Raw genomic sequence first — 27,265 nt, 5'->3', positions numbered from 1 at the left:
TTCTTAGGTTCTCTGTTATCGGTCGTAGAGATTCATCTCCTACCTCCCTTTTCAGATTGACGATATGCTCTCATATTCCATTACTTCTACTGATAACCGTTTCAGTACTGGTTTGGCTATCTGCTATATGTGGATGGGTGTCTTTGGTAAGTATGTTTTCATTACTTAAGACACTCTCAGCTATGGTTTGGCACTTTATGTATTTTATAAAGTTATAAATATATGTATTGTACTTATATTTGCCATGATTCAGGTTATCAGTATATTTCCTTTTGCAGACTGTCAGTTTCATATCTGGGAAATGTTTTTTTAGGAAAAAAATATTTCTTACCTGGGGTGTAGTCTTTTTCATATTGACTATCTTTTAAATTCGCAGGCAGAATTAGGCTCGCGAGGGCGCAGAATGCCAAAGTTTATTGTGTCATTCTTGGCACGAGATTTTTTTGGCGCGGTTACGTTCGTTGACGCAATTTTGTCATTTCCGGCGTCTTAGTTGACGCTGAGTCCTTCACAAGGTTGCGTCTTCTGTGACGCGAGTGTGTCATTTCCGGACGTTTTTGGCACCAAAAAATATTTCTCTGTTTGTGTCGTGCGTCATACTTGGCGCCTAATATTTTAATTATTTAAGACCCCATTCCTATACGCCTCTTGCCTTTTCTCTATGTCAGAGGGCTATGCTGTTTGCATTTATTTCCCATTCCTGAAACTGCCATATAAGGACATTATATATGGCTTTATATGTTGTTTTTTTTCTCTTACATTTGCAAGATGTCTCAATCTGATCCTGTCTCAGAAATCACTGTTGGAACTCTGCTGCCGGATAATGGTTCTACCAAAGCTAAGTGCATTTGTTGTAAACTTGGGGAGGTTATATCTCCAACTGTCGTTTGTAATAGTTGTTATGATAAACTTTTACATGCAGAAAATGTATCCATTAGTAGTAGTTCATTACCTGTTGCTGTTCCCTCAACATCTAATGCACAAGATATAGCTGTAAATTTAAAAAAAAAAATTTTTATTCTGTTCAGAAGGCTTTGTCTGCCATCCCGCCTTCTAATAAACGTAAAAGGTCTTTTAAAACTTCTCATAAAGTTGATGAAATTTCAAATGACCGACAACATACTGAATTATCCTTCTCTGATGAGGATCTATCTGGTTCAGAAGATCCTGCCTCAGATATTGACACTGACAAATCTTCTTATTTGTTTAAAATGGAGTATATTCGTTCTTTGTTAAAAGAAGTGTTGATTACATTGGATATGGAGGAAACTAGTCCTCTTGATATTAAAACTAGTAAACGTTTAAATTCTGTTTATAAACCTCCTGTGGTTATTCCAGAGGTTTTTCCAGTTCCTGATGCTATTTCTGATATGACTTCCAAGGAATAGAATAGGCCTTATTATTCTTATTATTCCTATTTTTCCTTCTTCAAGGTTTAAAAAAATTGTACCCTTTGCCAGCAGTTTCTTTAGAGTTTTGGGAAAAGATCCCCAAAGTTGATGGGCTATTTATGCTCTACTTTGCTAAACATACTACTATTCCTACGGAAGATAGTACTTCTTTTAAAGATCCTTTAGATAGGAAACTTGAATCTTATCTAAGGAAAGCCTATTTATATGCTGGTCATCTTCTCAGGCCTGCAATTTCTTTGGCTGATGTTGCAGCTGCATCAACTTTTTGGTTGGAACATTTAGCGCAACAAGAATTGGATTCTGATTTGTCTAGCATTGTTCGTTTACTTCAACATGCTAATCATTTTATCTGTGATGCTATTTTTGATATCATCAAAATTGATGTTAAGTCTATGTCTTTAGCTATTTTAGCTAGAAGAGCTTTGTGGCTTAACTCTTGGAATGCTGACATGACTTCTAAGTCCAGATTGCTATCTCTTTCTTTCCAAGGTAATAAGTTATTTGGTTCTCACTTGGATTCAATAGTTTCAACTGTCACTGGGGGGAAGGGAGTTTTTTTGCCTCAGGATAAAAGACCTAAGGGTAAATCTAAAGCTTCTAACCATTTCCGTTCCTTTCGACAAAATAAGGAACAGAAATCTAATCCTTCCCGCAAGGAATCTGTTTCCAATTGGAAGCCTTTCTCAAATTGGAATAAGTCCAAGCCATTTAAGAGATCAAAGCCAGCCCCCAAGTCCGCATGAAGGTGTGGCCCTCATTCCAGCTCAGCTGGTGGGGGGCAGATTAAGATTTTTCAAAGATGTTTGGATCAATTTGGTCCAAAATCAATGGATTCAGAGTATTGTCTCTCATGGGGCACAGAATAGGATTCAGAGTAAGACCGCCTGTGAGAAGATTTTTTCTCTCATCCTTTCCAGCAAACCCAGTAAAGGCTCAGGCTTTCCTGAAGTGTGTTTCAGACCTGGAGTTATTAGGGGTAATGATGCCAGTTCCGTTTCAGGAACAGGGTCCGGATTTTTATTCAAATCTATTCATTGTCCCAAAGAAAGCAAATTCATTCAGACCAGTTTTGGATCTAAAGATTTTGAATCGATATGTAAGAGCACCAACTTTCAAAATGGTGACTATAAGGACTAGTCTGATATTTGTTCAGCAAGGGCATTATATGTCCACAATAGACTTACAGGATGCATATCTTCATATTCCGATTAATCCAGATCACTGTCAGTTCCTTGAGATTCTCTTTTCTAGACAAGCATTACCAATTTGTTGCTCTTCCTTTTGGCTTAGCGACAGCTCCAAGAATCTTTTCAAAGGTTCTCGGTGCCCTACTCTCTGTAATCAGAGAGCGGGGTATTGCAGTGTTTCCTTATTTGGACAATATCTTGGTACATGCTCAGTCTTTACGTTCTGCAGAATCTCACACAAATCAACTAGTGTTGTTTATTCAAAGACATGGTTGGAGGATCAATTTACCAAAATGTTTTTTGATTCCTCAGACAAGGGTAACCTTTTTAGGTTTCCAGATAGATTCAGTGTCCATGACTCTGTCCCTAACAGACAAGAGACAATTAAAATTGGTTTCAGCTTGTCGGAACCTTCAGTCTCAATCATTCCCTTCAGTGGCTATGTGCATGCAAGTTTTAGGTCTCATGACTGCAGCATCGGACGTGATCCCCTTTGCTCGTTTTCATATGAGACCTCTCCAGCTTTGTATGCTGAAACAATGGTGCAGAGATTATACAAGGATATCACAATTAATATCCTTAAATCCCAATGTTCGACTCTCTCTGACTTGGTGGTTAGATCACCATCGTATGATTCTAGGGGCCTCTTTCATTCGTCCAACCTGTACTGTGATCACAACAGATGCAAGTCTTTCAGGTTGGGGTGAAGTTTGGGGATCTCTGACAGCACAAGGGGTTTGGAAATCTCAAGAGGCGAGATTACCAATAAATATGTTGGAACTCCGTGTGATTCTCATGGCTCTTCAGTTTTGGCCTCTGTTGAAGAGAGAACCTTTCATTTGTTTTCAGACAGACAATATCACAACTGTGGCTTATGTCAATCATCAGGGTGGAACTCACAGTCCTCAAGCTATGAAAGAAGTATCTCAGATACTTGTCTGGGCAGAATCCAGCTCCTGTCTAATTTCTGCGGTTCATATCCCAGGTAGACTTTACATCCAGGGGAGTGGTCTCTCCACCCAGAGGTGTTTACTCAAGTTGTTCAGATGTGGGGTCTTCCAGAAACAGATCTGATGGCATCTCATCTAAACAAGAAACTTCCCAGGTACCTGTCCAGGTCCAGGGATCCTCAGGCAGAAGCAGTGGATGCGTTGACACTTCCTTGGTGTTATCATCCTGCTTATATTTTCCCGCCTCTAGTTCTTCTTCCAAGAGTGATTTGCAAAACCATCATGGAGCAATCGTTTGTGCTGCTGGTGGCTCCAGCATGGTCTCACAGGTTTTGGTATGCGGATCTTGTCTGGATGTCCAGTTGCCAACCTTGGTCACTTCCGTTAAGGCCAGACCTTCTATCTCAAGGTCCATTTTTCCATCAGGATCTCAAATCATTAAATTTGAAGGTATGGAAATTGAACGTTTAGTGCTTAGTCATTGAGGTTTTTCTGACTCTGTGATTAATACTATGTTACAAGCTCGTAAATCTGTTTCTAGAAAGATCTATTATCAAGTTTGGAAGACTTGCATTTCATGGTGTTCTTCTCATAAATTTTCTTGGCATTCTTTTAGAATTCCTAGAATTTTACAGTTTATTCAGGATGGTTTGGATAAAGGTTTGTCTGCAAGTTCCTTGAAAGGACAAATCTCTGCTCTATTGTTTTATTCCACAGAAAAATTGCTAAGCTTCCTGATATTCACTGTTTTGTACAGGCTTTGGTTAGTATCAAGTCTGCCATTAAATCAATCTCTCCTCCTTGGAGTCTTAATTTGGTTTTGAAGGCTTTACAGGCTCCTCCATTTGAGCCTATGCATTCTTTGGACATTAAACTACATTCTTGGAAAGTGTTGTTCCTTTTGGCTATCTCTTCTGCTAGAAGAGTTTTTGAATTATCTGCTCTCTCTTGTGAATCTCCTTTTCTGATTTTTCATCAGGATAAGGCAGTTTTGCAGACTTCATTTAAATTCTTACCTAAGGTTGTGAATTTTAACAACATTAATAGAGAAATTGTTGTCCCTTCTTTGTGTCCTAATCCTAAGAATTCTTTGGAGAGATATTTACATTCTTTGGATGTGGTGAGAGCTCTGAAATATTATGTTGAAGCTACTAAAGTTTTCAGGAAGACTTCTAGTCTATTTCTTAGCTTTTCTGGTTCCAGGAAAGGTCAGAAGGCTTCTGCCATTTCCTTGGCTTCATGGTTAAAGCTTTTGATTCTTCAAGCTTATTTGGAGTCGGGTCAAGCCCTGCCTCAGAGAATTACAGCTCATTCTACTAGAACAGTCTCCACTTCCTGGGCTTTTAAGAATGAAGCTTCAGTTGATCAGATTTGCAAAGCTGCAACTTGGTCTTCTTTGCATACATTTACTAAATTCTATCATTTTGATGTATGTGCTTCTTCGGAAGCATTTTTTGGTAGAAAAGTTCTACAGGCAGCTGTTTCAGTTTGATTCTTCTACTTCTGATTTAAGTGTTTTCTTTTCATTTATGAGACTAAACTTATGTTTTGGGTTGTGGATTCATTTTCAGCGGAAAATGGCTGTTTTTATTTATTTATTTTTTTAACTTTTTTCTTATTTTCAAAAGAGCTTTATTTATGAATATAGAAAAGTACAATAATTGAAAAGAAACAGGAATAACGTTTTACATTTCACATCATACATGTTTAGCATTAAGTATGAGAGTAGTTTTTATATTTCTTAATGTAGTCCAGTTGCCTATTCAAACCAGCATACAGTGTATTCCACAGTTTTACTATCGCAATATAGTTGCAATAAAGGACTTTCATAATACAGTCTTTTTGTCTCTTACATTGTCTCGCTTCTTCTGCGTATGACATACTCTAACTATAAATGAGTTTAAAACGTAACCAAAACCCGATAGAGGGTAAACAAATGAAATTACAGTGAAATAGGGTACATTTCTCTATATACTATAATTAATTAAATCAAATCAAATCAATCCTAAGATCAATATGGGTAACATTTTCAGAGGGTATTTGCTTGAATTGCATGGACCAAGCTACTATGTCTACAGGCATTCTAAATGGTTATTGTAAATGAGTGTATTCCTCCCAAAATAGAAGCATTGCATGGTAAAAGTCTAATCGGCCAGACCTTTGGTAATGGTATTTCTCTAGCCCTAACAGCCAGGATACGTTTTGTTTTAAGCTTTGTATTGTGGATATTTGTGGCAATTTCCAAAAACGAGGTTTTAACTGTTTAGCTCCACTTAGCATTATGTAAAGCAACATTAATTTATACTTGCATTTAAGTTTGGGGGGTTTATTAAATAACAGGATCAGGGGATCAAATGGGATTTTTAAATTTAGAGCTTTCTCAATCTCTTTATGTACCTCCTTCCAATAAGATTTGAGTATTATGCAATCCCACCAAATATGAGCCAGGGTCCCGCAGTGACCACAACCCCTCCAGCACTTGGGGTCTGCTTGTGCATATATTTTAGCTAACCTACTTGGATGTAAATACCATCGGCATAAAATTTTCATGTTTGTCTCTGTTATATACATTGAGGAAGGGGATTTGCCCATTTGTTTAAATATTATGTTCCAATCTTTTAGTGGGATTACTAGGTCAAGTTCTCTTTCCCATGATTTGGTGTAAGCCGGAAGGTTGTTGGAGTGTATAGCTATCAAATTTTTATATATTAGGGAGAGGGTTCCTCTCATGGGTGCTTGTGTCCAACACAAAATCTCAAAGGGTGTTAAGTTCCTAAGTAAATTGCATTTATCTTTGTTTTGCGTGATAAAATGTGAGAACTGTAGATATTCAAACCATCTATCAAACAAGAGGATGTTTTTCTCTAACAGCGATGCTTTAGGTAGGAGTTTCCCATTTTCCTGTATTGTGTGACAAGGTAGATATGTGTGAATATTGTATGGTTTACCTATGGAAGCATCTAAATGTATTGGAAATTTTGGGTTATGTAAAAGTGGGGTAAGCGGAGAAGGGATTGACGTTATTCCATTCTGTGTTGATGACAATTTATCCCATGTTAGAAGCGTGTCCTGGATTAATATGGTAGTGGGTGTAGTAAAGTGCCGTAGCTGTGTAGAAAGCCAGCAAATACTCCTTAAGCTGTTTGTGTTTGCCAAATCATGTTCCAGAATTACCCACTCTTTGTTTTGCCCGTTTTTACACCAGTCTACTACTCTAATTAATTGTGCTGCTTGCCCATAATATTTGAGATTAGGGACACCTAAGCCACCGTTAGTACGATTTCGGTAAAGGGTGTTTTTTGAAATGCAGCGTGTTTTATGACCCCATATGAATGTGTTGGCTATATTTTGTATTGTAGTTAGATAGATAGGTGGAAGTTGTATTGGCACTGTCTGAAACAGATATAAAAAGCGAGGCAGTATGCTCATCTTGTAGGCGTGAATTCTGCCTAGCCAAGATAGATGTTTGTGTTGCCAATTATTTAACTCTGCCTGTGTCGATTTAAGCATGGTCTGATAATTAAGTGTGAAAAGGGCTCCCTGATTTTTTGCAAGTTGTATTCCTAGGTATTTTAAAGAGGAGTGTTGCGAAGTGAATTGGTAGCATGTGTTTATCCATTGAATCCTATGGTTTGCTAGTGCTATTCCTAAGAATTCTGACTTGGAGGAATTTATTTTAAAGTTAGAGTATCTGCTATACTGCGTTACTTCTTCCATGAGGGCAGGTAGTGATGTTTCGGGGTTAGTTAATGAGAAAAGGACATCGTCAGCATAAAGGGATATTTTATATTGTTTATGTCCTATATCTATGCCTGTGATATCTGTGTTTTTCCTGATGTTATGAGCAAAAACTTCCATGGCCAGAATAAACAAGAGGGGTGAGAGAGGGCATCCTTGTCTTGTGAATTATAATGGAGTCAGACAATGAATCATTTGCTCTAATACGGGCCTTGGGCATATTATATAGGGAAAATATTTTGTCTACAAATGTTTGGCCAAAGCCGAACTGGAGCAAAGTATATTTTAGAAATTGCCAATCTAGCCTATCAAAGGCTTTTTCTGCATCTATGGCCAAAAACATTGTGGGGATTTCGTATGTTTGGGAGTATTCTAATAAATTTATAACTTTGATAGTATTATCTCGAGCTTTGCTATGAGGGACAAAGCCGACTTGGTTAAGATGAATTATTTGGGGGAGAATTTTATTAATTCTGTTTGCTAGAATTTTTGCATATATTTTAATGTCAACATTCAAAAGTGATATGGGTCTAAAGTTCGCTGGTATGTCTGGTGTCTTCCCTGGTTTCGGCAGAACCGATATGTAAGCCTCTAGCATAAAAGGTGGAAATGGGTTCTCTTGATTAGTGTGATTAAATATAGAGCATAAATGGGGTAACAGTATGGGAAGAAATATTTTATAATATTGGACAGTGAAGCCATTTGGGCCTGGGCTTTTTCCTACCGGCATCTGTTTAAGAGCTGTTATAATTTCAGTTGGGGTGATCGGAGTATCCAATTCGCGTTCTTGTGTTTTTGAAATTTTTGACAAAAAAAGCTCATGGCTAGTGTTATTATGTGGGGAGTTAGCCTTCAGATTATAAAGCTTAGAATAGTACGTATGAAACTGGGCCAGGATGTCAGGAGTAGAGTGCACCTTTTCATTAGTGGGAGTTTTTAACTCATGTACAAAGCTCTTTAATTTTTTAAGTTTTAATGCCCTGGCTAATAATTTCCCTGCTCTGTTGTTCTTGAAGTAGAACTTTTGTCTAGTGTTTATTGCCATACGATTACATTCCTTAATTAAAAGATCTTGGACCGCTTGCCTTGCCTCTTCTAGTTTAGCTTGTAATTGTTGGTCTGCAGGGTTAATTTTGTGTTCATATTCTATCTTAGAGAGGGTGTTGGTTAATTTCTGGAAGTGGTGTCTAGCGAGTCTTGTGACATAAGATTTTCTTTTAATAAACTCCCCCCTAATATAGCATTTGTGGGCCTTGAGTCTGGTAGTGAGTTAAACTTAAAATATTCCGGAATTAGCTTTTCTATCTTAGTTATGAACTCAGGGGCCATTAACAAATTGTCCTCTTATTTCCAAAGGTAAGTACCTGTTGGTGCAGTGGGCCATTTGAGTTGAAATATTACTGCAGAGTGATCAGACCATGCAGTGTGTGCAATTCTGGAGGAAGAAACAGCTGATAGACCTTTCTGATTTACCAAGAAATAATCAATTCTGCTATAGGATTTGTGTGGGGAAGAGAAGATAGTGTAATCCCTTTTTGAAGGGTTTAAGAGTCTCCATATATCATACAGATTCTGGTCTCGCATAATTTTCCACAAATGTCTAGTGGTGCTTCTTGATGTGTTGGGGCGTGGGTTTGAACTATCCATATTTAGTTGTAGAGGGATATTGAAGTCACCTCCCAACAGTATTGTGCCTTTTGAAAATTGTAAAATTTGCTTAAAGCTCTTTTTAAAGAACGGTAACTGTTTGGTGTTAGATTTATTAGTGTAGTTGGGGTTCCAAAAAGCAGACCAAAGACACATAAAAATCTACCCTCTAAGTCTGCATGTGTTTGTAATGGTGAAAAGGGGATATGTTTACTAATCAGGATGCTCACTGCATTTTTTTTCAATTCAGAAGAGCTGTGAAGTTGTGTATATAGTGGACCAAAGTATTTAGGTTCTTTTAACTTTTGGAAGTGAGTCTCCTGCAGAAAGAGGATATCCCCTTTTTTCTTATGTAGGTCTGTAAGGGCCATTGATCTTTTCTGAGGCAAATTGAAACCTTTTACATTTTGGGTTATAAGGAATAAGTATTTGTCTTTAGCGCTTGGAGCCATTTATTAACTGCTTTCTAGATTTGCAAGCGTTATTTAAAACCCTCTCTGATCTTAGGATAATAAACAAGTGTACCTCATAGCGTTTCAACAATAAATAAAACATCAACAATAACATAAACAACATTAAAAAACAATCCATCGGGCTGATCATACTTCCCGAGAAGCTTTCAGGAGCACATAATAAGTGCATTGTGACTAGAATGCCAAGGAAAGTCACAATTAGCGTGATCGGGCGGATGTTGAGGTGTGGTAACCAGCTCATTAATAAGTATTAATGAAAGCATTTATTCAGTCACTGGTGACCCCGCAACCCCTCCAAACAACACACAGAAAATATATGTTCACCTTTATCTTACCATCCTTTACTAAGTAGCAAAATGAGACAGCAAGTCTCATAATAGGGATAGGAATACCCAAAGGCAGTCCTCCAAGTGGGGAATCTATTCAAGGAAAGTTCTAATTTTTCTCTGCTTGGAGTGTGTGTCTGATTGAGTCATAGCCGCCTTCTTCCTTGGTGGAGATGTGTGCTGTGCTTGAATTTTATCTTTTGTGGCAGGATCCTTTTGGTTGGGAGGACGGTCTCTTGTCTGTGCAGTTTGGTGTTGATGTCTGTGCTGTACAGCTAGAAGGATCCAGATCCAATGCCTTGCAAAAATTAGGGATATCTTCCGTAGTTCTGCAGGATATTTTCTGATTCTCGTGTAAGACATATAGGTGGAATGGGAATCCCCATCTGTACATAATTCTCTTTTGTCTCAGGAGTGTTGTAAGGGGGCCAAAGTTTGTGGCGTCTCTGGAGCGTGCATGTTGAAAGATCAGTGTAAAACTGTAAGACGGTGCCCCTGAAGCGCACAGGTTGATTTTTTCTAGAGCAGTTTAGCGGTTCTTCTTTTTCTCTGAATTGACGAAATTTAATGATTATGTCCCGTGGTGGGGCAGACTCTGGCGGCCGAGGCCTCAGCACCCTATGTGCCCTGTACCATTGTATGTTGTCGGCAGCTGGTGACCCAGTGAGATGCTGGAATAGGGCCCGGCAGGAAGGTTGGGAGATCTTTTGGGAGAACGGATTCGGGGACTCCCCTTATCCTTAGGTTTTTCCTGCGGCTGCGGTTCTCTAAATCTTCAATTTTATCGTTTAGGGTGTCAATTAGAGATGAGTGTTGGGTAGATTGATCTTGAAGATCTTTTCTGATTAAGTCTGAGTTGTCTTCCAATGCTTCAATGCGGAATCCCAGAGTGTGTATTTATTCAGCCATTTCCTCTTTCATACATGATCTAATTATCTCAGCAATATCTTGCTTAGAAGCAAGAGATGACAATAAAGAAGTTGGTATTTGCGTGGTTAAGTCCTGTGAAGGTGAAATGGAGCTTTATGAACTAAGCTCCCTGTCTGGGGTACCTGGGAGTCCTAGATCTGAGGATAGTGATGATCTAGCTTGTGCACTGAAAAAATTACTGACTGCAGAGTCTTTTGCAGACGTGTCCTTGGTAATTTTAATAGGCTTAATCTGTTTTTTAGCAGCCATCTTTAAGTGCTTTGAATGTATGTTATGACGCACAGTGCTTATTTAAATTTTCTCAGTGGTATAAATGTTCTTAGTTGCTCTTACTGTTCACTGTCTTTGAGGCGATAACAGGTATGAATATTTATGCAGATCTGACGGACTATTTCACTTAGTTTAAATCCTTGCCCTCAGGGTTAGGAAACAGGCGCAATCAACAACGCCAGGGATTAACAGCCTCTGTAAATGTACAGTTTATGTTCTGCAGCAGCTGTATCTCTTTTCCAGGATTGCCCTTAAAATTGTCAGCTAAACTTTTTATATCTGTAGCTCAAATATAGTATTCATAGACGGGGATCTGATATACTTGCTTCAGGAATCTGTATATTGGGTTTACTATCAATAACAGTGGTGTACTGAACTCCCGGCATATCTATATAGCTCCACAGAGTCTCTTGATGTTTATATTCCCCGTGTGTATTTACTATGGTTTCTTAGGCTTACCGCATGGTATAGATTCATATGATCTGCTTTCAAAGATGGCGCCTGAGGTCCGATTTGCATCCGATGCGTAATGATGCTTGTATGCTCGTGTGCTACTTTAAAATATCTGCCGCTCCTCTCCCCCTTTTCTCCACTGCTTTACCGCTTCATCTGTACTATTTTGTAGCTTAGCAGATGGGTTGAAAAAGTCCCAGCGACTCTATTATGGAGCCGGTGTTACGGAGCTACGGGGTTATGCAACCATCTTAGTCACGTCCAGGCTCCGCCCTGGCTGTTTTTATTTGTATCCCTCCCTCTCTAGTGACTATTGCGTGGAGTTCCACTTCTTGGGTATTGCTATCCCATACTTCACTAGCTCATGGACTCTTGCCAATTACATGAAAGAAAACATAATTTATGTAAGAACTTACCTGATAAATTAATTTCTTTCATATTGGCAAGAGTCCATAAGGCCCACCCTTTTTATGGTGGTTATGATTTTTTTATATAAAGCACAATTATTCCAAATTCCTTTGTTGATGCTTTTTACTCCTTTCTTATCACCCCACTACTTGGCTATTCATTACACTGAATTGTGGGTGTGGTGAGGGGTGTATTTATAGGCATTTTGAAGTTTGGGAAACTTTGTCCCTCCTGGTAGGATTTTATATCCCATACGTCACTAGCTCATGGGCTCTTGCCAATATGAAAGAAATTAATTTATCAGGTAAGTTCTTACATAAATTATGTTTTTGCCTTGTCTACTTTCTTGTAATTTAACACTTGAAACTAATTTTTCCAGTAAAATTGAGCAGGTTCTGCATGAGTCTGAACTTTTACCCTAAAACATTCTACACTGTGATTTTTGTAAGTGTATGATCTCATTCATATCTTTTCACTGCCATGGGGTTAAACACACAGTATAAGTTATAGTTGGGAGCATCAAGCACTGCAACTAAATAACAGAACACTGTGGTGAGGCTGTTCCTAATTGGATCTCCAGCCAATTCTTCTGCTCAGAAACTGCAATTATTTTGTCGCGTTAACAATATTGGATATTTCTGGCTTTTTGCAAGCGTCACAAATAGAGAGCGTATTACAAGTTGAAAGTAAATGCAATCGTGATTTACGCTTGTTGGGTTAGCCTGACTTCAGAGCTTTGGTTAACTGTTATGCGAGACAAAAAAGTGGCACACAACACATCAAAAATACATTTAAAAGTACAGTTTCACTCATATTAAAACTTTCTAATAAAACTTAATGGCATTAAAAAGGTATAAGGGTTTAAAGATATGAGGTCTCAGGTGTTAAATAAAAAGGCCTGTAAAGGGATTTAACACAGAGATATATACATACACATCTACATATGTACAGTGGGTATAAAAAGTCTACACACCCCTGTTAAAATGTCAGGTTTCTGTGATGTAAAAAAATGAGACAAAGATAAATCATTTCAGAACTTTTTCCACCTTTAATGTGACCTATAAACTGTACAACTCAATTGAAAAACAAACTGAAATCGTTTAGGTGGAGGAAAGTAAACAAAAAATAAAATATTATGGTTGCATAAGTGTGAATATGGGGATGTAGCTCTGTTCAGAATTAAGCAATCAAATTCAAAATTATGTTAAATAGGAGTCAGTGCACACCTGTCATAATTTAAAGTGCCTCTGATTAAACCCAAATAAAGTTCAGCTGTTCTAGTAGGTCTTTCCTGACATTTTGTTAGTCGCATACTACAGCAAAAGCCATTGTCCGCAGAGAGCTTCCAAAGCATCTGAGGGATCTCATTGTTAAAAGGAATTAGTCAAGAGAAGGGTACAAAATAATTTCCAAGGTATTAGATATACCATGGAACACAGTGAAGACAGTCATCATCAAGTGGAGAAAATATGGCGCAACAGTGACATTACCAAGAACTGGATGTCCCTCCAACATTGATTAAAAAACGAGAAGAAAACCGGTCTGGGAGGCTGCCAAGAGGCCTACAGCAACATTAAAAGAGCTGCAGGAATAGCTGGCAAGTACTGGCTGTGTGGTGCATGTGACAACAATCTCCCGTATTCTTCATGTGTCTGGGCTATGGGGTAGAGTGGCAAGACGGAAGCCTCTTCTTGTGAAGAAAAACATCCAAGCTCCGCTAAATTTTGCAAAAACACATCTGAAGTCTCCCAAAAGCATGTGGGGAAAAGAAGAATATTGGAATGTGAAATATTCATATTTCATAATAAGTTAGCGCAATTGGTTAAATGTGAACAGGTGAGCGAGTGGGTATGCAAGTTAGGATTTTTCACGCTCCATTGAAGTATATGGAGTAATACGTTAATGCATTAGCGATATTCAAAGTTTGTCTCTTTGCGCAAGTCAGATTTTCACTTGTGTGTAATTCTACTTTTAATATGAGTGCAACAAGACATGCAAAAAGCCTCTGTCTAGCGCACTTAACGCACATCCGGGAGTACTAAATTGTGCTACACTAGTAATCTAGCCCTATGTGATGGTTAAATTTAGGATCACAAAAAAAATCCATGCTCTAATAAATTAAACCATATCATTTTGCATTGGAATATACTTTTAACCTCACTCTTGTATCAAGGGATTCCAACAGCTTTGCAAGCCATAAAAGTCAATAACATGAGCATAGTAAAGCTATTGAAGAAAGGTGGTTTTTGTCCCCAATAAAAATTAATAAATGTCTAAAGAATATTTGAGACACTCATAAGGCATCTGAAAGTACTATAATTGGCACCAGGATTTTTATATGTTGTAAGTCACTATAGTTAACAACTGGATTGGTGGTAATTACCTGTCAATGCAAAAAGCTGCAAAGAGATCAAGACCTATCTGTCTAATTAAAGGATACATTACATTTTGTTTATCTTTTCCCCCTTTAGGTCAGATCAGATCTTTTTACATATACTGTAAATGTGGGTAACAATTTACATAACAACCTATCTTAGTAACATACATTAAAATCTCTTCTACACACATTCTTTCAGAATACCTTAAAAAACTGCTCATTTACAAAACACATTTACAAAACATTCTGGATATTATATCAGACAATCTAATAAAATATGCAGGTATCAGAAACTGTAAACAGTGATCTACTAATACTATGCATTATGTCTTTAAATTATACTAATCCAAAAACATTATCTCCTGTATGGATAATCATAAAAACATGGGGTGATACAACTCTAATCAAACTCACAACATCTGTTAAGTATTAAGCCTCTCGTTCCAATCTGTAGTTTCTTGCTGTGATAAAAACCTAACATTTTTTTATTTATTAAGAATGTATTTCTACTCAGTTCTAGACATGTAAAAGAGACATAAAATATCCATCAGAATATTTCAGCCAATTCAGCAATATAGAACATTAATATAGGATAGCCTAAAAATATATACATAGAAAATAATATTTTATCATCCAAGTGCTAAATTTGTGAGCCCTTAGGTGTCTTCTCATTGAAAGTATTTTTTTAAAGGGACATGATACCAAAAATTTATATATATTTTTTTGTCATGATTCAGATAGAGCATACCATTTAAACAACTTTCCAATTTGTTTAATTATCTTTGTATCATTTGTTGAAGGAGCAGCAATGCATTGCTGGAAGCTAGTGAAAAACATTGGGTATGTCATTGATAAGAGGTAGCCACCAATCAGCAGCTGGCTTCCCGGAGTGCATTCCTGCTCTTAAGCTTACCTAGGTATTAACAAAGGATAGCAAGAGAACAAACCAAATTAAATAAAATAGAAGTAAAGTTATTTAAAATTGCATGCTCTTTATGAATCAAGAAAGTTTAATTTTGACTTTAACACCTCTTTAATAGACTATATGCTTCTAAATTTACTCAGTCATACTGCTTTACTTTTTCAATAATAGGCTGCAAACTTTACAGGAAATTAGAGGCTTTATTGTCCAGGCCATTATTCTCAGTCGCAGCACATTCCTGATTGCTTGTTGTCTTGAAGAAGATAAACTCTGCATTAACTTACCCTAAGACACACAAGGGTGTGTTGCTATTGAAAATTATGGATCAGACACCAAGGCCCCAATTTATCAAAGGTCTTGCGGACCTGATCCGACACTGCGGATCAGGTCCGCAAGACCTCGCTAAATGCGGAGAGCAATACGCTCTCCGCATTTAACATTGCACCAGCAGCTCACAAGAGCTGCTGGTGCAACACCGCCCCCCCCTGCCCCCCTGCCCGCCAGCAGGGAGGTGTCAATCAACCCAATCGTATTCGATCGGGTTGATTTCCGGTGATTCCTGTCTGCCTGCTCAGAGCAGGCGGACAGGGTTATGGAGCAGCGGTCTTTAGACCGCTGCTTCATAAGTTGTGTTTCTGGCAAGTCTGAAGACTCGCCAGAAACATGGCCCTTCAAGCTTTGTACAGAGCTTGATAAATGGGCCTGCAAGTTCTAGCTGTCTATCATGAAAAAGATCTAGTGTGCAGACATCCCAACTCTCCCTGAAGTTCAGGGAGTCTCCCTGATTGTAATAGTGGCTCCCTCCCTTATGCCAGCAAATGGAATGCAATCTCCCTGAAACTCCAAGTACCATGATCCAATGTGGCCCAAATCCGTAAAAGTGTTACTTTAAAACCCATTGGAAAGGTTAGGCGATTACCTTTCCAATGGTGGGTCTTGGGTGGGTCTGTAGCTGCTTAGATCCCTGAGATACAGGTTTCTAAGCAGCATGCCCCCTTTCCCTATATTTTGTATTGTCAATTTTAAATAAAGTTGCACAGTGACGTCATCACGTCATTGCGCGTGATGTCACTGCACGTAACGGGATGCCTGTCACTATGCAGGCCTGATTGCCGGGGTAGGAGCCGGTGGGAGCCCCCAGATTGCCAAAAAAGTAGTTGAGTGTTAGCGACGACTTTGAGCCGTCGTTAGCACTCAAGGGGTTAAGGAATGCCTTTAGTTGCTGGGACTTTATAAAACCCTTAAAGCATGCATCAGTAACCAAAAAGCCCCCCACTGATTTTAATAAAATAAAAACACAAATACTACCTTATTTACTGCACGTAATTAAACTTCGTATTCTAAAATATTAAAGCATTTAACAAGCGTACGATCACTGGAAAATAGGTTTGTTGTATGTGGTTGTGCAATAAAGCTACTTTTTTTAAATGTGACTTTAGTGGGAAGCTACTTTAATGATACGTCTTTACCTTATTTAGGGTTTCAAGGTGTCCAATATATAACTGGGAGGGGTGGCGGTGCAGTAGCAGGAGAAGCCACCTCCCTGAAATGGGTTTTTGCAGGTTGGGATGTCTAAGTGTGACTGGAGTCTGTATGCAGAATGAGTAACCTGTAATATGTTAAGAATGTAATATAAATTGTTTAATTATTCATAGAAAAAATGCTATATAGTTTTATTATTTATTTTGTCTACTTTTCCATAAATAAATAATAATTGTGTGTTTTCCAATACTTATAATGGGAAGTCAACACTACAGACTAACCAAGCCAAATGATGTTAAACATCTGTCTTTAATTGGCCCCAACATAAGTGGTAAGACAAATCAAGTATCACAAACAAAATGACAGTGGCAATACTTATCTACTTTAGCAATAAGTCTGGATTGGCTCCTCCAAATAAGGCACACAGTGAATGGAGTTTGGCTGTTGAAAACCAATTGCAGCAAACAACATGTCATATTTCCATTTGTCAGGTACAGTATGTTAATTTATATGAATATTACAGAAATGTCTTGTAACAACAAGGTTTTATCTACTTCAATGCACCCATATTTTCCTAGAGAAATTTGAAAAGATGCGCAATGTCCCTTTAATTTCAGAATTTCCTTGATTTTGTGCATTAAAGAGATAATTGAATGGTGGATTCAATGAATGTTTTCTAGTGTTAAATTTCCATATTTTGTAAGATTTAGACAGAGGCCTTTAACTCACAACATCAGTTGAGTGTCTTATCTCTGATGTGCAAAATCTAAATAATGTAGCATATAAAACATTGTGCGGTTGCCTGATGTCCAGAGAATACAACTGTGTTATGCAATTTATTATTCTTCTCAGTAAAGAAATGCGAACTAATAATGCTCCTTAAAGGGCCATGATACCCAAATGTTGAAACAATTGAAAGTGAGGCAGCATAGCTGTAAAAAGTTGACTAGAAAATATCCTCTGAATATCTCTATGTAAAAAAAGAAAGATATTCTACTTCAAAATGTCCTAAGTAAAGGACTTTAAGCAGAAAATGAGTATGTCTGTCCCGGGACCTGCAAGGGAGTGAGCCTCGTGCACTCATGTTATTTCCCTATATAGTTTAAGGAAGTTTACTATGAAATCTCATGAGAGGTAAGTGAAATCTCATGTGATCACAGTAAACAAGTTCATGACCTCAGCACTGTTGATGCTGATTGGCTGCTGTTCATTTCTTCATTTTTTTTTTTACCTGCAGCTGGGAGCAGCTGAAGTATAACATTTTACACAGAACTTACTCTGCTGAGCTGAGGAAATTGTGAGGTAAAATATCTTCCTTTTTTACATAGAGATGCTCAGGTGATATTTTACTGTCAGCTTTTTACAGTTATGCTGCATCAATTTCAAGTGATTTAGCATATGAGTATTATGTCCCTTTAAATATTAAAATAAAAATAGATTACAGCTGCTATTATTTCAACTCATGGGATAATCTTAATTAGAGCATTAAACAGTTACTAGTGCTAGACATTGTGTAAAATCCATGTAAACACAGCTTCTTTTATCAAATAGTTCTCATTTTCTTGGTATCCTTTGCAGAATGAGCAGCAATGCACTTCTGGGAGCCAGATACTGATTGATTGGTGGATACACATTTATGTCTCTTGTTATTGGTTCACCCAAAGTGTTCAGCTAACTCCCAGTAGTGTTTTGCGGCTCCTTCAATCAAGGATACAAGGGCTCCATTTATCAAGCTGCAATAGAAGCTTCAGAGCATTGGTGTTTAATGCTCACGTGAGCAAGGCTGAAACGCTAGTTAAGTAGCAGCGATCCTAAAACCGCTGTTACCGAACCTCTCCACCACCTAAAGTGTGGCAGATTGCAATCATCTGGGCAAATACGTTTTATGATAGCAAATCTTGTCTACCCGCCCTTTGATAAATCAAGCCACAAGAGGATGAAATAAATTCTAATATATATAATAAATTTGTTTAAAATGGCTAATCTTTTAACAATGTAAAGATGTAAAGAAGGTTACCTCCGTTCTTGGTAGAATTCAGATATGCAGCTTCAAGCGTAAGATTATAGGTTAAGAATAAGGTGGTGTCAATAACCAGAAGATCAGCAAATAATCAAAAAGCAGTACGCATGGAAGATCCAGAAAAATAATTGGATTCACAGTTCTAAAAGCCAGTAACTAGTCAATAAGAACCAATATAGTCATATTTTTAGCAAGTTTACATGGTACAGATATATTAATACAAAAAAAATAATAGTTATAGTTATACATATACTAGCCTGTGATTGGCTGATGTCTGTCAAATGATACAGGTGTACGGAAAATGGGTGAAAAAACAATTGTCATCTGGAGCAGTTATATATTTTTAGGTCACATACTACAGCTCATATAGTCAACCATCCTCTACTCCTAAAAATACATTTCTTTGGCATCCGATATAAAGCACTCTCCTGGTTTGCCTCATATATCAAACCACTCGTTTTCAGTTTCCTTTAACAATATATCTTGTGATCCTATGCCTCTCTCAGTTGGAGTAATGCAAGGCTCTGTCTTGGGCCCCTTGCTTTTCTCTCTCTATACATCCTCCTTTGGAAAACTTATAGTCTCCTTTGGATTCCAGTACCACTTATATGCTGATGATACCCAAATCTATCTTTCCTCTCCTGATATCTCTACCTCTTTACTTTCCAACTGCCTCTCTGCAATTTACTCTTGGATCTCTTCACACTACCCAAACACAATCTATCCAAAACTGAGCTGCTTCTTATTCCCCCCTCTTCGAGACATCCAACACCTGACATTTTTCTGACGGTTTTCCAGAATTCGTCCCTTCCTTACTCAAAAAACTACAAAAATACTTATTCATTCCCTCATTTTGTCATGCATTGATTATTGCAATCTAATCCTTAATGGCCTTCCAAAACACCGCCTCTCCAATCTATTATGAATGCTTCTGCTAGACTCATCCACCTAAGTCTCCGATTTACATCAGCTGCTCTGCTCTACCAGTCTCTATACTGGCTCCCCATACACTCCAGAATACAATTTAAAGTATTAACCCTAACTTACAAAGCACTCAACAGTCTAACTCCCAACTATTTTTCCTCTCTCATCGTGAAATATTCCCCATCCTGTCCTCTTCGATCAACCTCTGACCTACGTCTCTCCACTCCTGTTATAGAGATAACAGGAGTGGAGAGACGTAGGTCAGACGTCCCACTCCCGCCTCCAAGACTTTGCACATGCTGCTCGTGTCCTCTGGAACTCTCTACCCCACTCCATAAGACTGTCTCCAACCTTGTATAGCTTCAGACGCTCCTTGAAAACCCACCTATTCAGAGAGGCTTACCATCTCTCCTCTATCCCCTATTCAAACCAAACTAATACACGAACTGCCTGACTCACTGCTGCAACTACAACCGATTTGACAAGCTACCCCAACGTTATGTCTCTGCACCCTAAACCTGTAGACTGTGAGCTCTCCGGAGCAGGGGCGTCTTCCTCCTGTACTAGATTTGTTTAGTTTTGTTATGTTTTGTATTTTATCACAAATCCTTGTCATTGCATACCCCTATCATTGTACCCAGTGCTACGGAATTTGGAGACACTATACAAATAATTGTTAATAATAATAATATAAAAATGACATAAAAAGCAGCCCCTGGATACGGGGCCAAGGCAAAGAGGGAAGGAGCCTGGGTAGCTAGGTTAGGCTGCTTGGGGGTATGATTTTGGAGGCAGTATTTAAGGGGCCTAAAATGTCTTTGCTTATGGAGCTTTGGGGGCAGGTCAGAGAGACAATGGCAAGAAAGGTACCCTTCCTTGCTAGAGCCCTCAGGAGTCTGTGCAGAGAAGAGCCGGCAGGGGGATAGGCAGAAGCCCATGTGGCAATCAAGACCCCCCAAAAAATCTCTAGAGTTGATCTGGGGTTCCCACAGAAGGAGGATAAGTCCCAGTTCTAGGAGAGGGAGTTCCAGAAGGACTGGTGTAGTGTTGTTGGAAGAGCAAGTGGAAGGGGCATTTGAAAGTGAGGTCAGACTCGAGTAGATTGAGGCTGTGGTTGTGAGTGAGGGTTGGAAACAAAGGGTCTCAGCAGGTGAGAGCATGGATTTGGAGGGGGTGCATGGCCCAATTAGCCCTGAGGAACAGGAGGGTAATGTAGGGGATCCGGTGAGTCAGGAGCAGCATGATGACCTTGTGGGGCCTGACTTGGGGCATGAGGAGCCTTTTGTGATTATTGGCCCTAAAGAGCTGCAGATTGGGTTTAGGCCGGCAGCTGGGGATAGGAGCATGGGGATTTTGGGCAGCAGTAGGCCTGTGGGTGCAATGGTTAGCCATGCCTTGGGGACACATGGGTTTAGTAGGCCTGCAAAACAAGGGGTGCATGCTAAATGGGGGTCCAGTTTAGTACAAGGAAGGTATGGGGTTACTGGTAGGGGCAGCCAGCTGGGTATGACAGGAGTTGTGTGTAAGGTCTCTGGTACTGTATATTTTATGGATGCAGGATCTGGAGCTTCCAGAAAGGTTTTACAGGAGCCTGGGAGGTGAGGTTTGTAAGGGATACGGGGGGGGGGGGGGGGTAGGATTTATCGCTGGGTTCTTATACTGATGGAAATTTTGTTTTGCCTACACCTGCCGGGGTGCAGTTGGTTATGTCAGGTGGTTGCAAAGAGATTCTGAAAATATCGGGAGTCGGCTCACATTAAAAAAGGTGGTGGTACTGATTGGGGTCATACAGCATTTAATGACTTGCAGTAACTTTTGGGAAAATTAAATCTTGCATGCCAAAACATTCTGATGTGGAGGATATTCTGTAGAAGGTTGTCTTTGGGTACAGCTGGAATATAACAGCCTCATCATTTTGTGCAGCTTACCTTGGAGCATAAAGAGGACTTGAGGGTCTGGGTAACCTTTTTGAAAGGTTTTAATGGGTCTGCTTTAATTCAGGCTAGGAGGGTTTTGAATGAGAAATTGAGGTTGGTAAACGATGCAGCTGTTTCTGTGCCTATTTTCGTGGTCATTGGTGTGCTGCTAGTTGGCAAAATGGTTGGACTAAGGGTTTTCTGGTAAAAAATATTTTTTTTCTTGAATTGTTTTCTATAACTGTTGCTTTGTTTGTGTGGAAGGTAGCAGTGGTGAACAGGTCAGTGTTTTTTTACACTAACAATATAGCCGTGGTATCTGCTATGAATAGTTTATGAGCATCTTTGCAATCTGTGAATCGTCTTTTGTGCTAGTACTGTAAAATTTCAGGGATGAGGCTGGGCAGGAGTGTCCAGAGTTTTTGTGTAGGCTTGGCACAGAGGACTTGCCAGTTTGGTAAAATCATCCTTGGCTCCAGGTATATGGGATGTTTATGCTAGGGTGTGGTCTGATTGGGAGGCCTGAGTTAGTAAGAAAGGAATTGTAGAAGGGCCAAATGGCTTTGTAGGGGGTTTGTTGGAGTGGCTGTGGAAATAGAAGGTAGAGAGTCTATCTTTGTTTGTGATTAACAGGAAATTGGCAGTGTTAGTTTTCAGATTTAAGTTGTAGTTGCCCGATATTAATAACATTTTTTGTGCATCAGGGGGTCGATCCGATAAAAATCGTCGCCCGCAAAAGCCGGCGACGCCAATATTTACGCTGGTTTGGTATCACATATACGGCGTAACCTAGAAGTTACGCGCGTATATTTCTGCCGTCGCCCGTAGTTTTTTGGGCTATAGGCAGGTATACCAAACCAGCGCAGTTTGGTATCCAATATGCAGCGTAAGGACTTACGTGGCGAAAATGGAGAAAACTTACTCCATTTTCACCTCGCCACAAAAAGCAGCCGTAAGAAGCCTTACGCTGACTATTGGAGCCCCGTAACTCCCTAAACTGGCTGCTAAAATAAACCTAACACCTAACGCATGCGCAATGTCTATCTCCCTGTCAACCGCGATCTTCTAAAATAAACCTAACGCATGCGCAGTCTATCTCCCTGTCAACCGCGATCTTCTAAAATAAACCTAACACCTAACGCATGCGCAATGTCTATCTACCTGTCAACCGCGATCCCCCCCCGAAATCCCTAATAAAGTTATTAACCCCTAAACCGCCGCTCCCGGACCCCGCCGCCATCTACATAAACTAACCCCCTACTGTGAGCCCCTAAAACCGCCGCCATCTACCTTATCTATCCCCTAATTAGAACCCCTTACACGGCTGTCATCTACCTTATCTATCCCCTAATCTGACCCCTTACACCGCCGCCACCTATATAAAAAATATTAACCCCTAATCTAATCCCCCTATACCGCCGCCAGCTATATTAATATTATTAACCCCTAATGTAAGCCCCTTACACCGCCGCCATCTCTATTAAAATGATTAACCCCTAATTTAATCTACCTACCCCGCCGCCAGCTATATTATCTATATTAACCCTAAGTATATTATAGTTAATATAGGTATTACATTATATATATTAACTATATTAACCCTAATTATATTAGGGTTAATATAGTTAATATAGTTACTGTAGTATTTATATTAACTATATTAACTCTATCTAACCCTAACACCCCTAACTAAATTTATATTAAATTAATCTAATTCATTTATAAACTAAAATATTCCTATTTAAATCTAAATACTTACCTATAAAATAAACCCTAAGATAGCTACAATATAATTAATAATTACATTGTAGCTATGTTAGGGTTAATATTTATTTTACAGGTAAATTGTTAATTATTCTAACTAGGTATAATAGCTATTAAATAGTTATTAACTATTTAATATCTACCTAGTTAAAATAATTACCCAATTACCTGTAAAATAAATCCTAACCTAAGTTACAAATACACCTACACTATCAATAAATTAAATAAACTACAAACATCTATCTAAAAATACAATTAAATTAACTAAACTAAATTACAAAAAAAAAAAAAAACACTAAATTACAAAAAATAAAAAAAGATTGCAAGATTTTTAAGCTAATTACACCTATTCTAAGCCCCCTAATAAAATAATAAACCCCCAAAATAAAAAAAATTCCCTGCCCTATTCTAAATTAAAAAAAGTTCAAAGCTCTTTACCTTACCAGCCCTTAAAAGGGCCTTTTGTGGGGCATGCCCCAAATAATTCAGCTCTTTTGCATACAAATACAATACCCCCCCCCATTACAACCCACCACCCACATACCCCTATTCTAAAACCACCCAAACCCCCCTTAAAAAAGCCTAACACTACCCCCCTGAAGATCTCCCTACCTTGTCTTCACCACACCGGGCCAAACTCCTGATCCGATCCGGGCGATGTCTTCCTCCAAGCGGCAAAGAAGAATTCTTCCTCAGGCGATGTCTTCCTCCAAGCGGCAAAGAAGAATTCTTCCTCCGGCGATGTCTTCCTCCAAGCGGCAAAGAAGAATTCTTCCTCCGGCGACGTCTTCCTCCAAGCGGCAGCAAAGTCTTCATTCTTCCGGCGGCATCTTCAATCTTCTTTCTTCGCTCCGCCGCCGCGGAGTATCCATCCCAGCCGACGACTGAACGACGAATGAGGTACCTTTAAATGACGTCATCCAAGATGGCGTCCGCCAAATTCCGATTGGCTGATAGGATTCTATCAGCCAATCGGAATTAAGTTAGAAAAATCTGATTGGCTGATTGAATCAGCCAATCAGATTCAAGTTCAATCTGATTGGCTGATCCAATCAGCCAATCCGATTGAGCTCGCATTCTATTGGCTGATCGGAACAGCCAATAGAATGCGAGCTCAATCTGATTGGCTGATTGGATCAGCCAATCGGATTGAACTTGAATCTGATTGGCTGATTCAATCAGCCAATCAGATTTTTCTAACTTAATTCCGATTGGCTGATAGAATCCTATCAGCCAATCGGAATTCGGCGGACGCCATCTTGGATGACGTCATTTAAAGGTACCTCATTCGTCGTTCAGTCGTCGGCCGGGATGCATGCTCCGCGGCGGCGGAGCGAAGAAAGAAGATTGAAGATGCCGCCGGAAGAATGAAGACTTTGCTGCCGCTTGGAGGAAGACGTCGCCGGAGGAAGAATTCTTCTTTGCCGCTTGGAGGAAGACATCGCCGGAGGAAGAATTCTTCTTTGCCGCTTGGAGGAAGACATCGCCCGGATCGGATCAGGAGTTCGGCCCGGTGTGGTGAAGACAAGGTAGGGAGATCTTCAGGGGGGTAGGCTTTTTTAAGGGGGGTTTGGGTGGTTTTAGAATAGGGGTATGTGGGTGGTGGGTTGTAATGGGGGGTATTGTATTTGTATGCAAAAGAGCTGAATTCTTTGGGGCATGCCCCACAAAAGGCCCTTTTAAGGGCTGGTAAGGTAAAGAGCTTTGAACTTTTTTTAATTTAGAATAGGGCAGGGGATTTTTTTTATTTTGGGGGTTTATTATTTTATTAGGGGGCTTAGAATAGGTGTAATTATCTTAAAAATCTTGTAATCTTTTTTTTTTATTTTTTGTAATTTAGTGTTTGGTTTTTTTTGTAATTTAGTTTAGTTAATTTAATTGTATTTTTAGATAGATGTTTGTAGTTTATTTAATTTATTGATAGTGTAGGTGTATTTGTAACTTAGGTTAGGATTTATTTTACAGGTAATTGGGTAATTATTTTAACTAGGTAGATATTAAATAGTTAATAACTATTTAATAGCTATTATACCTAGTTAGAATAATTAACAATTTACCTGTAAAATAAATATTAACCCTAACATAGCTACAATGTAATTATTAATTATATTGTAGCTATCTTAGGGTTTATTTTATAGGTAAGTATTTAGATTTAAATAGGAATATTTTAGTTTATAAATGAATTAGATTAATTTAATATAAATTTAGTTAGGGGTGTTAGGGTTAGATAGAGTTAATATAGTTAATATAAATACTATAGTAACTATATTAACTATATTAACCCTAATATAATTAGGGTTAATATAGTTAATATATATAATGTAATACCTATATTAACTATAATATACTTAGGGTTAATATAGATAATATAGCTGGCGGCAGGGTAGGTAGATTAAATTAGGGGTTAATCATTTTAATAGAGATGGCGGCGGTGTTAGGGGCTCACTTTAGGGGGTTATAGATATAATATAGCTGGCGGCGGGGTACGGGAGCGACGGTTTAGGGGTTAATAACTTTATTAGGTTGCGGCGGGGTACGGGAGCGGCGGTTTAGGGGTTAATAGCTTTTTTATTGTTAGGATAGTGAGGGGGGATAGCGGATAGAGGGTTAGACGTGTCGGGCTATGTTAGGGAGGCGTGTTAGACGTGTCGGGCTATGTTTAGGAGGCGTGTTAGACAGTGCGGGTGATTTAGACTTTAGTCAGGTTTTATAGGTGCCGGCAGTTTCTAACGTGGCGCAAGTCACTGGCGACTCCAAAAATCTGTACTTATGCAGATTTCTGGACATCACTGGTTTGTGAGACTTGCGCCACTTTAGCAAGTGACGGCGCCGCATATTGGATGGCTCGAGTTGCGAGCTGAAACTGCGGGCGACGTGGGTTCCCTCGCTTGCGCCGCAAACTGCGATCTATATCGGATCGCGCCCCAGGTGATGAAAGGGTTGAAGAAAAAAGGGATAATTTGGGATCATAGGAGGCGATTACTTTTGCATTGTTGGTGAGACTTTGAAAGGTTTTGCCCCTTGTTTGTACTTTCTCATATGAGGATTGCCTTTTCAGGTCTGCTTTCTGTATATATCTGAGTTGGTGATTTGGAATAAGTTGAGTCAGAGTGGCTTGGCTTTTATAGATGTGTCTTACAGATTTGTGACTGGACATATTTTAATGAAAAAGTAAAACAGATCAAAGTGGGAAATGTATCTATTTTGATTATTGTCAACAGGCTTGGTGATATGCCCGTGTGTGGCATTGCAGTCATTTTTAGGGGTTCGTCCTCCCTTAAGGAGGGTATTTTTTAATTCACATGAATTGAAGTTCCCCATCTCAGTTTCAGTTTTGGCCGATTGTGGGCATTGTTTTGTATAGGTTGGGTTTAGATCCTTTTGACTTTGGGAAACCATTCATTTATAATTGGGGTTGCTATCGAGGCTTCAGTTTTGGGACTGGATGAGAGATTGTTGATAAATATTGGAAGGTGGGAGTCAGAGAAGTACCATTTATATGTTCGTCCTGAATTGAGAATTTAATGGTTTGGTGTTGTTTATGTTTAGTTTGTTTTGGAGGTTGTAAATGAATATGGTCTTTAGGGCATTCTTTCACTACTGGGTAGGAGGATGGCTGCAAGGAAGGAAGATGGTCTTCAATTGGGTTTTCTTGAATCTAACTTTGAGGTGAAATAGTTTGGGGTTTGTAGCCTCCAATGGGATTATTGGTGGTTAATTAGCATGGGATCCGGTTAAGTTGGAAAAAAGCAGAAAGAAGGTGAATACGATTATTGTGACTTTTGTAAGGAGAATAAAAGGTGTAGTGCTTCATCATCCCTATTTGGATGATTTATTGGCAGGGTGATTTTTATTAGGCAGATGGGGTGCATTTTAATCATTTTAGCTTGAGTTTGTTTATATTTGGGATGCAGGATGGTTTGAATGCTGTTTTTGAGGGTTGGCAGAACTGGGCTGATGGTATCAGGCCATTCGTTGGTGGGGGTGCTAGTCCTTCTTATGTTGGAAAAAATCAAAAACAGAAAGTTCTTGACGGAGGTGCGCCCACGGTGATGGAAGCGATGAT

Source organism: Bombina bombina, chromosome 8, assembly GCF_027579735.1.
Source record: "Bombina bombina isolate aBomBom1 chromosome 8, aBomBom1.pri, whole genome shotgun sequence".
In the NCBI taxonomy this organism is placed as follows: Eukaryota; Metazoa; Chordata; class Amphibia; order Anura; family Bombinatoridae; genus Bombina; species Bombina bombina.
The sequence above is the reverse complement of the archived record's forward strand: the minus strand, read 5'-3'. Positions refer to the sequence as shown.